The 14,758-nt window shown below is 30.9% G+C and overlaps 1 protein-coding gene across 1 annotated transcript in view; it reads left to right on the forward strand.

Annotated features, from left to right (window-relative positions):
* The window catches only part of LOC114333921 (tyrosine-protein phosphatase non-receptor type 13-like), a 162,704-nt gene that overhangs the window by 124,394 nt on the left and 23,552 nt on the right, over nt 1-14,758 (forward strand). The window lies entirely within an intron of this gene.

Genomic DNA, 14,758 nt, shown 5'->3' on the forward strand with positions numbered 1-14,758 from the left:
TAAATTGAGTGCAGACGTTCAAAAAACAAATAATTTTGCAACCATGGATATTTTCTACTATGTTTTATATATCGTTGGAAAGAGAAGATTTCAGAGAATAATTTTCAATCATAACCCAAAAAACTTAAAAAATTAAATGTATTAAAATACTCTTAAAAAACCCAAAAATGTTTAAATTTTATTTTTTATTTTACTTGTTTTTGTACATTCTTCAATAAAACTTTACCCGGGACTTGAGAATATTATTATCTATCTACAACTACTGTAAAAACTTGTACCTTCTATCATCTAAGGATCCAGAGATATTTGACATCAAAGTTAAAAAAACCAATATTCGGGAAATCGCAAAAACATGAAACATGCTAATATAGGTTACAAAGAAAGCTATCGGTAGGAGTGGCGTAACCAGGGGGGGTTTCGGGGGTTATAGCCCCCATTGGGATGTACTTTGAGCTTAAATTGGTGATATTCCATACCCTCCAGTAGTTGTAAGCCCCCCTCCCCCTTAGGATTATCCTGGTTACACCGTTGACCTATACACGGTAAGTTGAGTGCAGACGTTCAAAAAACAAATAATTTTGTAACCATGGATATTTTCTACTATAATGTTTTATATATCGTTGGAAAGAGAAGATTTCAGAGAATAGTTTTCGATCATAATCCAAAAAAACTTAAAAAATTAAATTTTTGGACTTTGGCTGCCCTTAATTTCATTTTTCACGTACCTATTCTATTTTTTTTTCATTTTTCCTTTTTATTTTTTACAATTTAATTATTACTTCACTATTAACATAGTGGAAAATCTCTATTGGAACCAACAGGCTGTTATAACATTAGATGGAAATAGCACGGATGTGCAACAGATAAGTAGAGGAGTGAGACATGGCTGTGTACTTTCACCATTACTATTTAATATATATTCCGAAGAGTTATTTACACAGGCACTTGAAAACAACACAGAAGGCATCAAGATAAATGGGAAAATATAAACAACATTCGTTATGCCAACGATACAGAGAGCATCGCTGACAGTGAGAAAGACCTGCAGACGGTTGTGATATTGGGGAACAGTTTGGAATAAAAAGAAAACAAAAACCATGGTGATCAGTAAGAAAGTCGTAACAAGAATCCATATAAAAAATAAAGATATCGAACAAGTGGACAAAATAAAATACTTAAGAGTCTGGATCATGGAAGATCTAAATCCGAAATCAGAAATTTGATCAAGAAGAGAGCAAGCAAGAGCAGCATTTTTGAAGATGAGGAAAATTCTGAGTAACCAAAGGCTCAATCTGCAAATCCGATATCGCATGGTAAAATGTTATATCCACTCTATTCTTCTATATGTTGTCGAAGCTTGGACCTTTACTTCCACCCGGTATAGGTTTAAAAAAAGTTTGAGTAAGCCTTTGTCCAACTGTGTATTAACCAAATAAAAATCTAAAATAATAAAAAAAAACGGAATCCGTTAATCTGTTCACGAAAAAATCAACTATGAAAATGTGCATTATTTTCCATATATGCGCATATTTTCTTAACGTATGCATAGCAATTTACTTATATCATATCCGAACCATTGTAACAGAAGAGGACCAGTTAACCAACTGAGGACAGTGACATTTGACAGAAATTTAACAACTTAATTTAATGTAGTTAAAAAAATAAAAATACAAGTTAAATCCAAAATTGCACATATTTTTCCAATATTCACTGCTTATATTTTTTCTTTTAAAAAAATCATTTGCTGAGAATTAAAAATTGCTGATCCAAGAGCCAAAATGTGTGCATTCCACATCAAAAAAATAAAAACCTTATCTTATAAAAGGTATATTTAAAATCCCTAAAAAGGGCTGTATCACAACAAAACGTTTTCGGAATCAATATTCCATCATCAGTGTTATCACAGGTTTACATGCTTTAAGCCACCAAAATGTACGGGTAAAAACCCTTAAATTGATTTTAAATAGTTGGGGTTACATTATATTATCCGATTTTAAAAGATGTTAAAAATATTTCCAGATTAACCCCTGGCATCACATGACATCAACCATATTGGTTGGGAAATTGTAGGTAGAACCTTACATGGCAGAGTTTAGGTGACAACAATTCCATATCAAATCACTCAGACAAAAGCTTTTGGATCTCCGATTTGTCTGAAACTTGGTGTATAGCTTCTGCTCGAAAAATAAGCTCGAGCTGAAACATTTATGCCCGAACAGTCTTTTTCTTTTTTTGTCAAAATATCATTTTTAGCGGTTTTACAGTGATTTGGTATTTATTTAAACAAATTTGTGTGTTTTATCATAAAGTATCAATGAAAAAAATATTTTTTTAATAGAAGAGATTTAAAAATGTATAAGGCATTATATAACAAGTTATTTTGTTTCAAAAACAAGTTTTTGATCAAATAGTGTAGAAAACGTTAGAATACCGTATTTTACATTCTCTCCATTCCCCAAATACATCTCTTCTAATTGTCTGAAAATTTTACCACATATAGCCAAAATACAGGAATGTAAGTGGTTAAAATGATTTTCATAGATTTACATCACAAAAAAAGTAACATGCAATAATATCAGACTCATCAGTATACTAGTCCAGTCGGGATAGCATTTGACCTTGCATGTCGAGCTGCCCAAAATTTTATTTTTTTAATCTTTAGGTGGTCAATAGTTGTCTAAATTTAAAATCGCAAATGAATTCCGCCGTTACGTTTGCCACCATCTTGATTTTAAAGGAGAACGGTTTTTGCTATTGATCTCCGCCATTTTCTATTTTTCGACAAAAAGCGTAAGGACTTAGAATTGTTGAAAATACGATTTCCTCTAATTTTTTTTGTTACAATATTTCTTGTGCGGTCGATATTTTCCGAATTAAGGGGTGAAATAGTGAGAATTAGAGCATAATTATTGAACTATCTCGTTTATTATTAGTTTTTCAATAAAAATGTACGTATCCAAAATGGAAAGAACTTTATTCAATTTTGACTTCTATTTTTTGCCAAAATTAATATTTAAGGCAGTACGTAAGCGGTAGAAGCGCGAGCATAAGACCTGATTGGTTTTAGAGCAGTTGTTTTTGTTCAATATCTCCGCCATTTTCAACTTGTCTACAAAAATGGTACGAACTGAAATTGTTCCAAATAAATCATATTTACAATTACTACAATTTCTTTTTAACAATTTTTGTCGTGAGGTCCATATTTTCCGAGTTAATTGTAAATACAGTAGACGCCTATATTTTTGACTCTGATATTATTGCATATAACTTTTTTTGTATTGCAAAACTATAAAAGTCCTTTTAACCACTTAAAGTACTATGATTTGGCTATATGTGGGAAAATTTTTAGCCAAATCGAAGATAAGGTATTTTGGGAATGGAGGAAAATGTTAAAAAACGATATTTTAACGCTTACTACATTAAAATTTGATCAAAAACTTGTTTTTGAATCAAAATAACTTGATATAATGCCTTATAATGACATTTTTGAGTCCTTTCTATTAATACATTGTTTTTCCAATGGTACTTTATTATAAAATATACAAATTTGTTTAAATAAATACCAAATCCATGTAATATCGCTAAAAATGATATTTTGAGAAAAAAAAAAGAAAACTGTTCGGGCTTAAATGCTTCAGCTTGAGCTTATCTTTACGTTTCGCAGAAGTACACCAGGGAAATAAGGCAAAAATATACCATGTTCGGGACACTTGAGCAGCCAGGTTGCAAATGGGTTTTTTGGGTACTATATACCTAATACATTATAAATACAAAGAGAAATTTAATTATTAACAAATAAGGTTCAAAAATGGAAGTTTTTTTCGTTTAAATCGCTACAGGTAAAAATATGGTAATTAAATATCTTATTTATAATATTTTTCTTTTAGTAGATGAGCCAAGGTTTAAAATAGTGCTTTTTGAATTTTGTTCCGATCATTTGTTGCTTCGGATATTGCAAAATAAAACTAAAATTTCGAAAATAAAAAATTTGCTATAACTTTTGCGAAAATGAATTTAAGACTTTAATATTTCATGAAAGTTGAACCAAACAGTCCCCACAATGCACAAAAAATTTTAGGACGATTCGTCAATTATTTTAAATTTTATTCTATTTGTTTATCACAAAGAGCCTTTTTTTCGCAATGTTATTGTTCAGAAAATAATAATGGTATAGCAATTCTGTGAAAATAGCGTGAAAGTAAAATAGTCATATTTTTAAAGTATTTAAAAAAATCATTAAAAAGTCATTTTTATCACTCGGAAAACATTTGACTAAAATAGAGTCATTTTTGTCTTATAAACAATTTGAATAACTTTGTTAATATTGACTGTAGGCTAAAACTACAATGGGATTTGAAAAACTGGTATTTTTATACGAATTTTAAAATAAAAATTTTCGCCTAGGTTAATTACGGTCAAAGTTAGCTACTTTTTTTTTAATTGACGGCTACTTTGTTTATAACAATTAAGCAACCTAACTAGAGCTATTTTGAAGTTGAAGATATATTGTTTATGTGTAAAAGTTTGAGTAAACTTTGAACCACAACAGAGTGGTTAATAAAGTTTTAAATATGGCGTCCGAATGGAATTAATTCGTGGTCGGTGGAGAGGAATTATTAAAATCCGTGCACTGAAAAAATGAAACTGATTCTGCAAACATATGCTGCGATTTATATCGCCGGAGCTTGTTGATGGATTTTGATCATAATTTTTTAATTTGTATGTACTCGTAGTCTTATAGAGTATAGAGTACGCTATGTACACACATCCCCACCTAACATTACAAAAGGTTAGGGGGAACCCCTCTTATCACTCAGGGATATGAAAAGTAGATTACGACCGATTCTAAGACCTACCGAATATACATATATAATTACATAAAAATCGGTCAAGCGGTCTCGGAGGAGTATGGAAAGTAACACTATGACAGGAGAATTTTATAGATGTAAATATATAGATGGCTGTTAACAAATAGGGGTTGGTGATAAAAGAGTGAAAATTAAGGGTTGTATGTATTTTTTACTTCTACATCATATAAAATTAAGGTAGATAATTTTGTCCAAAAAAATAAAAAAAAATGTCATTGGTGCAACCCCCCTTATAACTTATGGGTATAAAAAATAGGTTAAAATCTCTTCTCCTCCTATAGGATATACGTGTAAAATTTCATAAAAATCGGCCAAGCCGTTTCGGAGTAGTATGGTAACTCTAACACTGTTACAGGAGAATTGGATGTATATGAAAGTAACTGCGAATTAAAAAATAAAAGTGGCTAACTTTGAGCCGAGTTAACCTAGGCAAAAAGTTTTTTCTGAAAATTCGTGTAAAAATACCAGCTTTTTAAATCCTAATGTATATTTACTCTATAGTTAATAGTAACAAAGCTATTCAAATTATTTATAAGCCAAAAATGACTCTATTTTACTAAACTTTTTTCGGAGTGATAAAAACGACTTTTTAATGATTTTTTCAACACTTTGAAAACATAACTATTCTTCTTGCATGTGATTTCCACAGAATTGCTATGTCATTATTATTTTCTGAACAATAACATTGCGAAAAAATGCTCTTTGCGATAAACAAATTGAATAAAATTTAAACTAATTGACGAATCGTCTTAAAATTTTTTGTGCGTTATATGGAATGTTTGACTCAACTTTTATTGCAATATGAAAGTCTTAACGCCATTTTCGCAAAAGTTATAGCACATTTTTTATTTTTAAAATTTTAGTCTTATATTGCCATTTTCCGAAGCAAAAAATGATTTTAAAATTTAAAAAAATTTTAAAGTCTTCTATTTTAAAATGTATAATATACGTCTGAATTGCCAATATAAATGAGTCAGATTAAATAAATTATTAGAAGAATTTTTTTACTTAGCAACAACATGTTTGTTTTATTTTAATAGTATTTTGTATTTTGACAACGAAACCCGATTTGGGCTTCGAAACGTTAATAAATTCATTTTTTAGTAAAATTGTGGCTTATTTCCCATAAAAAATACGTAATTATAAAAATGCCACAAGGAAATAGCTTCAGAACAACATGATCGGACTCAAATTCAAAAATTGTCATTTTAAACCTTGGCTGATCTACTAAAATACGATTACTCCAAATAATATATATCTATAATTAGCCTATTTTTACCTGTAGCGATTTAAATGAATAAACTGCCATTTTGACCCTTATTTGTTAATAACTAAGTTTCTCGTCCGAACTGTGACGGGCATTTTTGTATTTATAATATATTAGGTATATAGTACCCAAAAAATCCATTTGCAACCTGGCTGCTCAATTGTCCCGACAAAAACCTTATTTCCCTGGAGTAAAGCTATACACCAAGTTTCAGACAAATCGGAGATTCAAAAATTTTTAGCGCCCACGATAAGAACGCTGAAATGAACTTTATCGGGTTTATCAATTCGGAGGTGGATAGCGTCCTAGTGTCTGTTTAGTGGTCAGTAATCACGTAGATAAGCGTCTTATCAGTTAATATAACAGGAAGAGATTGACTAATTGACTTAAACTTATGATTAATACTATTAGTATAATAAAACAGTTAATCTATTACAGACACGTATAATAGTAGTAGTAATTTGATAGAGCATCTCTGTTGTCTAATAGATATAAGTATAGTGCAAAATTGATTTTTTTTGTGGTTTTACTTGCATTTCTAATGAAATACACCGTTGGTAAGTTAAATGTTATCAATAACTAATTTGTTGTCTTCATTCTTTTCTATTATCGGTGTGATTGTTCTTCTTCTTTAACCCTCGCAGGACCAACCTTTTAGTAGAAACATCGAGGACCAAGGAGGGTCAATAAATGACCACACATAAATTAATCAAAAACGTGCTTCTTTATTTAAACTAATTTAAAAATAACACTTTTATATTATTTTCCTAGACGTTAATGGAACAATTAAAAGATACGAATTTATAATTTACCCGGAGTCTTTGGCTTCAGTGGAATTGGCATCATCGTAGGATACAGAAACATTTTTGACTTCTTGCTGTGCTTACCGCATACATACTTGCATTTTGAAAAAACTATGGTTGTTTTTGCCCACTTATTGGCCTTTTTTCTTTTAGAGATTTTGCTAATTTGACACAGAAATGATATCGTCCCTTTCCATTTTGGTATGTTGAAGATATTCAAGGGGATTATTTATAGTCCACTGTCAAGTTTTTATAAATCTAATAGGGTAGTATAGTATTTTTACTACAAAAACGTTATTACGTAGGTCAAAATTTTTGACGTAAGAGAACTGTCAAAACATTAGAATGTGACTTTTCATTATTGTCGTGTTTATAATAAACATAGCAATAATGAAAAGTCACATTCTAATGTTTTGACAGTTCTCTTACGTCAAAAATTTTGACCTACGTAATAACGTTTTTGTAGTAAAAATACTATAGTACGCCGACAACTACTAATAGTCCAGAGAAATAAGGTTTTTGTCGGGACACTTAAGCAGCCAGGTTGCAAATGGATTTTTTGGGTACTATATACCTAATACATTATTAATACAAAAATGCCCGTCACAGTTCGGACGAGAAACTTAGTTATTAACAAATAAGGGTCAAAAATGGCAGTTTTTTCATTTAAATCGCTACAGGTAAAAATAAGGTAATTAAATATCTTATTTATAATATTCTCCTTTTTGTAGATGAGCCAAGGTTTAAAATTGCACTTTTTGAATTTTGGTCCGAATCTTTTTTGTTTCGGAAAGTGCAAAATAAGACTAAAATTTCAAAAATAAAAAATGTGCTATAACTTTTGCGAAAATGGCCTTAAGACTTTCATATTGCATAAAAAGTTGAGTCAAACATTCCAATAATGCACAAAAAGTTTTAAGACGATTCGTCAATTAGTTTGTTTTATTCAATTTGTTGATTGCAAAGAGCTTTTTTTTCGCAATATTATTGTTCAGAAAATAATAATGACATAGCAATTCTGTGGAAACCACATGCAAGAATAATAGTTATATTTTTAAAGTATTGAAAAAAATCATTAAAAAGTCGTTTTTATCACTCCGAAAAAAGTTTAGTAAAATAGAGTCATTTTTGGTTTCTAAACAATTTGAATAACTTTGTTAATATTGACTATAGAGTAAATCTACTTTCGGATTTCAAAAGCTGGTATTTTATACGAATTTTCAGAAAAAAAACTTTTTGTCTAGGTTAATTAGTTTCAAAGTTAGCCACTTTTATTATTTAATTCGCAGTTACTTCTATATACATCAAATTCTCCTGTAACAGTGTTAGTTACCATACTACTCCGAAACGGCTTGGCCGATTTTTATAAAATTTTACACGTTTATCCTGTAGGACGTTGAAGAGGTTTTAATCTATTTTTTATACCCATAAATTATAAGGGGGGTTGCCCCCTGACATTTTTTTTTATTTTTTGGACAAAATGATCTACCTTAATTTTGTATGATGTAGAATTAAAAAATACATACAACCCTTAATTTTCACTCTTCTATCACCAACCCCTATTTGTTAATAGCCATCTATATATTTACATCTATAAAATTCTCCTGTCACAGTGTTAGTTTCCATACTGTTCTGAGACCGCTTGACCGATTTTTATGAAATTATATATGTATATTCGGTAGGTCTTAGAATCGGTCGTAATCTATTTTTCATATCCCTGAGTGATAAGGGAAGTTCCCCCTAACATTTTTAATGTTATTTGGGGCTGTGTGTACATAACGTACTTTATAAGACTACGAGTACATACAAATTAAAAAAATTATGATCAAAATCCATCAACAAGTTCCAGCGATATTAATCGCAGCACATGTTTGCAGAATCAGTTTCATTTTTTGAGTGCGTGTATTTTAGTAATTCTCCTCCACCGACCACGAATTAAGTCCGTTCGGACGCCATTTTTAAAGCTTTATTAACCACTCTGTTGAGGTTCAAATTTACTCAAACTTTTACACATAACCTATATATCTTCAACTTTAAACTGGCTCTAGTTAGGTTGCTTAATTGTTATAAACAAAGTAGCCGTCAATTAAATAAAAAAAGTGGCCAACTTTGACCGTAATTCCCCTAGGCGAAAAGTTTTTCTTTGAAAATTCGTATAAAAATAGCAGTTTTTCAAATTACATTGTAGTTTTAGCCTACAGTCAATATTAACAAAGTTATTCAAATTGTTTATAAGCCAAAAATGACTCTAATTTACTAAAATATTTTCTGAGTGATAAAAATGACTTTTTAATGATTTTTTTTAAATGCTTTGAAAATATGACTATTCTTCTTTCACATTGTTTTCACAGAATTGCTGTAGCATTATTATTTTCTGAACAATGTCATTGCGAAAAAAAAGCTCTTTGGGATAAACAAATTGAATATTCATTTTCGCAAAAGTTATACCAAATTTTTTATTTTCGAAATTTTAGTTTTATTTTGCAATATCCGAAGCAAAAAATAATCGGACCCAAATTCAAACAACGCTATTTTAAGCCTTGGCTCATCTACTAAAAGAGAAATATTATAAATAAGACATTTAATTACCCTATTTTTACCTATAGCGATTTAAACGAAAAAACTCTCATTTTTGACCCTTATTTGTTAATAACTAAATTTCTCGTCCAAACTGTAACGGGCATTTTTGTATTTATAATGTATTGGGTATACAGTACCCAAAAAACCCATTTGCAACCTGGCTGCTCAAGTGTCCCGAACATGGTATTTTTTTGCCTTATTTCCCTGGTGTATAATTATTTGAGATTTTTAGGAACAAAGGTATTTAGAAAATCGGATGTAATGCAATGTTGTGGATACTTTTTAACCCTCTTTGGTCCTTCTAGGGTTAAAAGCTAGTGAACCCTCCGAGTAACGGTCTTCCTGTAAGGCTAGAAATTTGTATAGTGATAATTCATAGCACACCAAGGCTAAAAACCATGACCTGGCAGGCATCAGCACTGCACGTGTATCTACCAGGTGAATTATTGAAAAGTGCATAGTTTAGGGGGAAAAAACTTTCTCCTGTAAAGTTTAAATTTAAGTACGTAAACCTAATTTAAATCCCGAAGAGTTTTTTGCAATATAATATCGAAAACCCCTTTGTTTTTTAATTGCTAATCAAGCGGGCGCGACACTGTAGTATAAGTGATGACGTTTGAGTTTGCATACATTCATTATTTCGAGAATGACAGGTCGATTTTTATTTTTAAATTAGGACTTTTTGGCATATATATAATAGTAGTGACATCATCCATCTGGGCGTGATGACGTAATCGATGATTTTCTTAAATAATAGTAGGGGTCGTGTGATAGCTCAATTGAAAGGCTATTTAATTCTCTATTCAGTAATGTAAACGTTAACATAATTATTTATACAGGGTGTGCAATTTTAAGTGATGCATAACTTTTGAAACTATGTGTATCTTTAAAACCATATCAACTTCTATTTCGACTTCCATCTGCTCTGTTCTGTTGTCTTTGAACAAGTCATTTATGTATTCTGTTTATCTCTTTAATTTTAAGTTAGTACTCAACACATGTTTGCCGTTTGTATCTTTCAGTATTCCCGGTTTTCTTTTACTGTTGTTCTGAGTTAATTCTTTAATTTTTAATTGGTGTTAAAACTATCATGTCTTTTCTGGTATTCTTCGATTTCTGCGCATTGTTCTTTTAACCATTGTTCTTTCGCTTGCTTAATTTTGTATTTGATCTGTTTATCCACATTTTTGTACATCTGATTATCTTTGTTTTTATACTGACGTCTTTCTTCCATTAAATTTAAGATTTCCCCCGTCATTTATTCAGGGCCGTAACTACGATGTTAGGGGCCCCGGGGCAAAGGTGATTTGGTAGCCCCCTGCCGGGGGTCTTGGGGTTTACCCCCCAGCGGAAGGCGGGGTCCGGAAAAATGTTTGATATTTAACCCCTTGAAAACGCATTTTAATGGATTCTATGACTGAAGTTTCTTGAACCTACATATTATGTATTGCTATTTTAGTTGACCAACAAAAAAAAATTTGAAATCACCTTATTTTTTATTCGCTTTAAAAAATTTAAAACAAAAACAAAAAATTTAACAGATAGTAAAACAAAATGAGATAATGAAACAATAAAAAGAAAATTTCTTGAAACTTCAAAACCGAATGGAAAAATATGAAGATATTATGAAGGTTTATTTAGAGAAAATGCAGGAAAAGGTAAATCAGATTGAAAAGGTGGAAGAAAAATTCAAGAATGCGGTAAAATTCGATATGGAAAAAGTGGACGAAAAATTGACGGAGATAGGAAAATGTTAAAAAGGAGGAGACCGTCGGGAAGTAATTTTATACAGATCTAATGAAATCAGAATCTTATTTGACGAGGATATTAGAAAACGATATCCGGTACCTTCAGCAGTGACACTCTCGAAGGCGAATACCGTTACTGCTGTTAGATTTATTATGCTGTGGAACTGGCAGGGCTGATTCCAATGTGCTCATTCCATCTTACCCTTACCTTTCTTTTCAATATGTGGTACCATGTGGTTCCGTTCACGTACCAAGATGTGGTCTGGGGTAAATTGGTTAAGACAAAGTAGCTGGGACCGGGGGCCGCTATTCCGGTAACATTTTAGTTTTTATTTCACCAAAATAACTAATTTTCTCAGTAACAATTTATATCTTTACGAAAGGTCTCGGGGACCCCAGCTTAGCCCGGGCCCCTCTTCCAATGGCATTTAGGTTTTATTACGCTGAAATAACTAATTTCCTAAGTATTAATTTAAATTTTTATGCTGTCTCGGGAGCTCCAGCTCAGCTCAGGCCTCAGGGGCCCCTTCTAAGGATTCTGTTCCAATTGCATTTTAGTCGAAAATACTAATTTCTCCAGTGAAAAATTAAAACTTTATGTTTAGTTCTAGGGTGCCCCAGTAAGGTCTTTTTAAAATTGTGTCATTTGAAAATATTTTGTTGGGATTGGCTTTTAAAATACATATTTTTATTTTCCTCGTTAAACTCTATGCACGGTCAAAAAATGGGCACCTGCGGGGCCCCCAATGGTAGTTACGGCCCTGCATCTATTGTTTCTTTTTGTATCTGGTTGGTGTCAGAATTTCTTTTTGACTTTTATCTATTTCAGTTTCTATTAATAAACATTTTGTCTCCGTTTCAGTACAGTATTTTGCAGAATTTGTTCCTTAACATTATTAATCGGATATTGATTTCATCTACCAGGCGTTGTCATATGAGTGGGTTCCTTAGTTTACTTGTATCGATTTTTACATCTGTTGTTATTCGTTTTATTATTTTCATTTTGGGCCTAATTTTGGTCACTCTGGATTATGATCTGATCCTATGTCGGCACTTGGATATGTTTTTGCAGATATAATTATTGCATTTCTGTATCTTTGTCTAATTAGAGTTTCTTCACGCATGTCAGTTCTTTACACATTATTTATATTGTTGTTTTTATCTCCGACGCACATGCGTTTTATTTTCCTGCTGAGATCCGCCATTTTTTGAGTGTTATTTTCTATTTTTGTGGTATGTTGTAGCATAACTCTTTTTTTTCATTAATTCTGAGGTTTTCCCCGATAGCTAGTATTTGTTCTTTTGCGTTTGAATTCTTTTTCGGTTGAATGTATTCACCTTAATATTCCATATAGTCCAGAGAAATAAGATTTTTGTCGGGACACTTGAGCAGCCAGGTTGCAAATGGAGTTTTTGGGTACTACATATATACCTACTACAATATAAATACAAAAATTTCCGTCACAAATCGGACGAGAATTTTAGTTATTAACAAACAAAAGTCAAAAATGGTAGTTTTTTCGTTAAAATCGCTACAGGTAAAAATAGAGTAATTAAATATCTTATTTATAATATTCTTCTTTTTGTAGAAGAGCCAAGGTTTAAAATGACAGTTTTTGAATTTTGGTCCGACCATTTGTTGCTTCGAAAATTGCAAAATAAAACTAAAATTTCGAAAATAAAAATTTGCTATAACTTTTACGAAAATGAGCTTAAGACTCATATTTCACGAGAAGTTGAGTGAAACAGTCCATATAATGCACAAGAAATTATAAGACGATTGGTCAATTAGTTTCAATTTTATTCAATTTGTTTATCCCAAAGAGCTTTTTTTTTCGCAATGTTATTGTTCAGAAAATAATAATGATATAGCAATTTTGTGGAAACCACGTGAAAGAAGAATAGTTATGTTTTCAAAATATTGAAAAGAATCATTAAAAAATCATTTTTATCACTTCGAATACATTTTACTAAAGTAGAGTCATTTTTGGCTTATAAACAATTTGAATAGCTTTATTTATATTGGCTGTAGAGTAAATCTGCTTTGGGATTTCAAAAAAAAAATTATTTTTACACGAATTTAAAAAAAAAACTTTTCGCCTAAATTAATTACGGTCAAAGTTAGCCACTTTTATTATTTAATTGACAGTTACTTCTATATACATAAAATCCTCCTGTAACAGTGTTAGTTACCATACTACTCCGAAACGGCTTGGCCGATTTTTATGAAATTTTACACGTATATCCTATTGGACTGAGAAAAAGTTTAAATCTATTTTTCATACCCATATGTTATTTGGGGGGTTGCCCCCTGACATTTTTTTTATTTTTTTGGACAAAATTGTCTACCTTAATTTTATATGATGTATAATTAAAAAATACATACAACCCTTAATTTTCACTCTTCTATCACCAATCCCTATTTGTTAATAGCCATCTATATATTTACATCTATAAAATTCTCCTGTCACAGTGTTAGTTGCCATACTCCTCCGAGACCGCTTTACCGATTTTTATGAAATTATATATGTATATTCGGTAGGTCTTAGAATCGGCCGTAATGTATTTTTCATATCCCTGAGTCATAAGGGGGGTTACCCCTAACATTTTGTAATGTTAGGTGGGGATAAGTGTACACAACGTACTCTATAAGACTACCAGTACATACAAATTAAAAAAATTATGATCAAAATCCATCAACCAGCTCCGGAGATATTAATCGTAGCATATGTTTCAAGAATCGGTTTCATTTTTTGAGTGCACGGATTTTAATAATTCCTCTCCAACGACTACGAATTGATTTCGTTAGGACGTCATTTTTAAAGCTTTATTAACCACTCTGTTGAAGTTTAAAGTTAACTCAAACTTTTACGCATAAACTATATACCTTCAGCTTCAAAATGGAGCTAGTTAGGTTGCTTAATTGTTATAAACAAAGTAGCCGTCAATTAAATAAAAAAGTGGCTAACTTTGACCGTAATTAACCTAGTTAAAAAGTCTTTTTTTGAAAATTCGTGTAAAAATACCAGATTTTCAAATTCTATTGTAGTTTCAGCCTACAGTTAATATTAACAAAGTTAATCAAATTGTTTATAAGCCAAAAATTATTCTACTTTGGTAAAATGTTTTCGGAGTGATCAAAATGACTTTTTAACAATTTTTTTCAATACTTTGAAAATATAACTATTCTTTTTTCATGTGCTTTCCACAGAATTGCTATATCATTATTATTTTCTGAACAATAACATTGCGAAAAAAAAACTCTTTCGGATAAACAAATTGAATAAAATTTAAACTAATTGACGAATCGTCCTAAAAATTTTTGTACATTAGACGGACTGTTTGACTCAACTTTCATGCAATATGAAAGTCTTAATGTCATTTTCGCAAAAGTTACAGCAAATTTTTTATTTTCGAAATTTTAGTCTTATTTTGCAATTTCCGAAGCAACAAAGTATCGGACCAAAATTCAAAAACTGCCATTTTAAACCT

This window comes from Diabrotica virgifera, chromosome 10 (genome assembly GCF_917563875.1).
Source record: "Diabrotica virgifera virgifera chromosome 10, PGI_DIABVI_V3a".
Lineage (NCBI taxonomy): Eukaryota > Metazoa > Arthropoda > Insecta > Coleoptera > Chrysomelidae > Diabrotica > Diabrotica virgifera.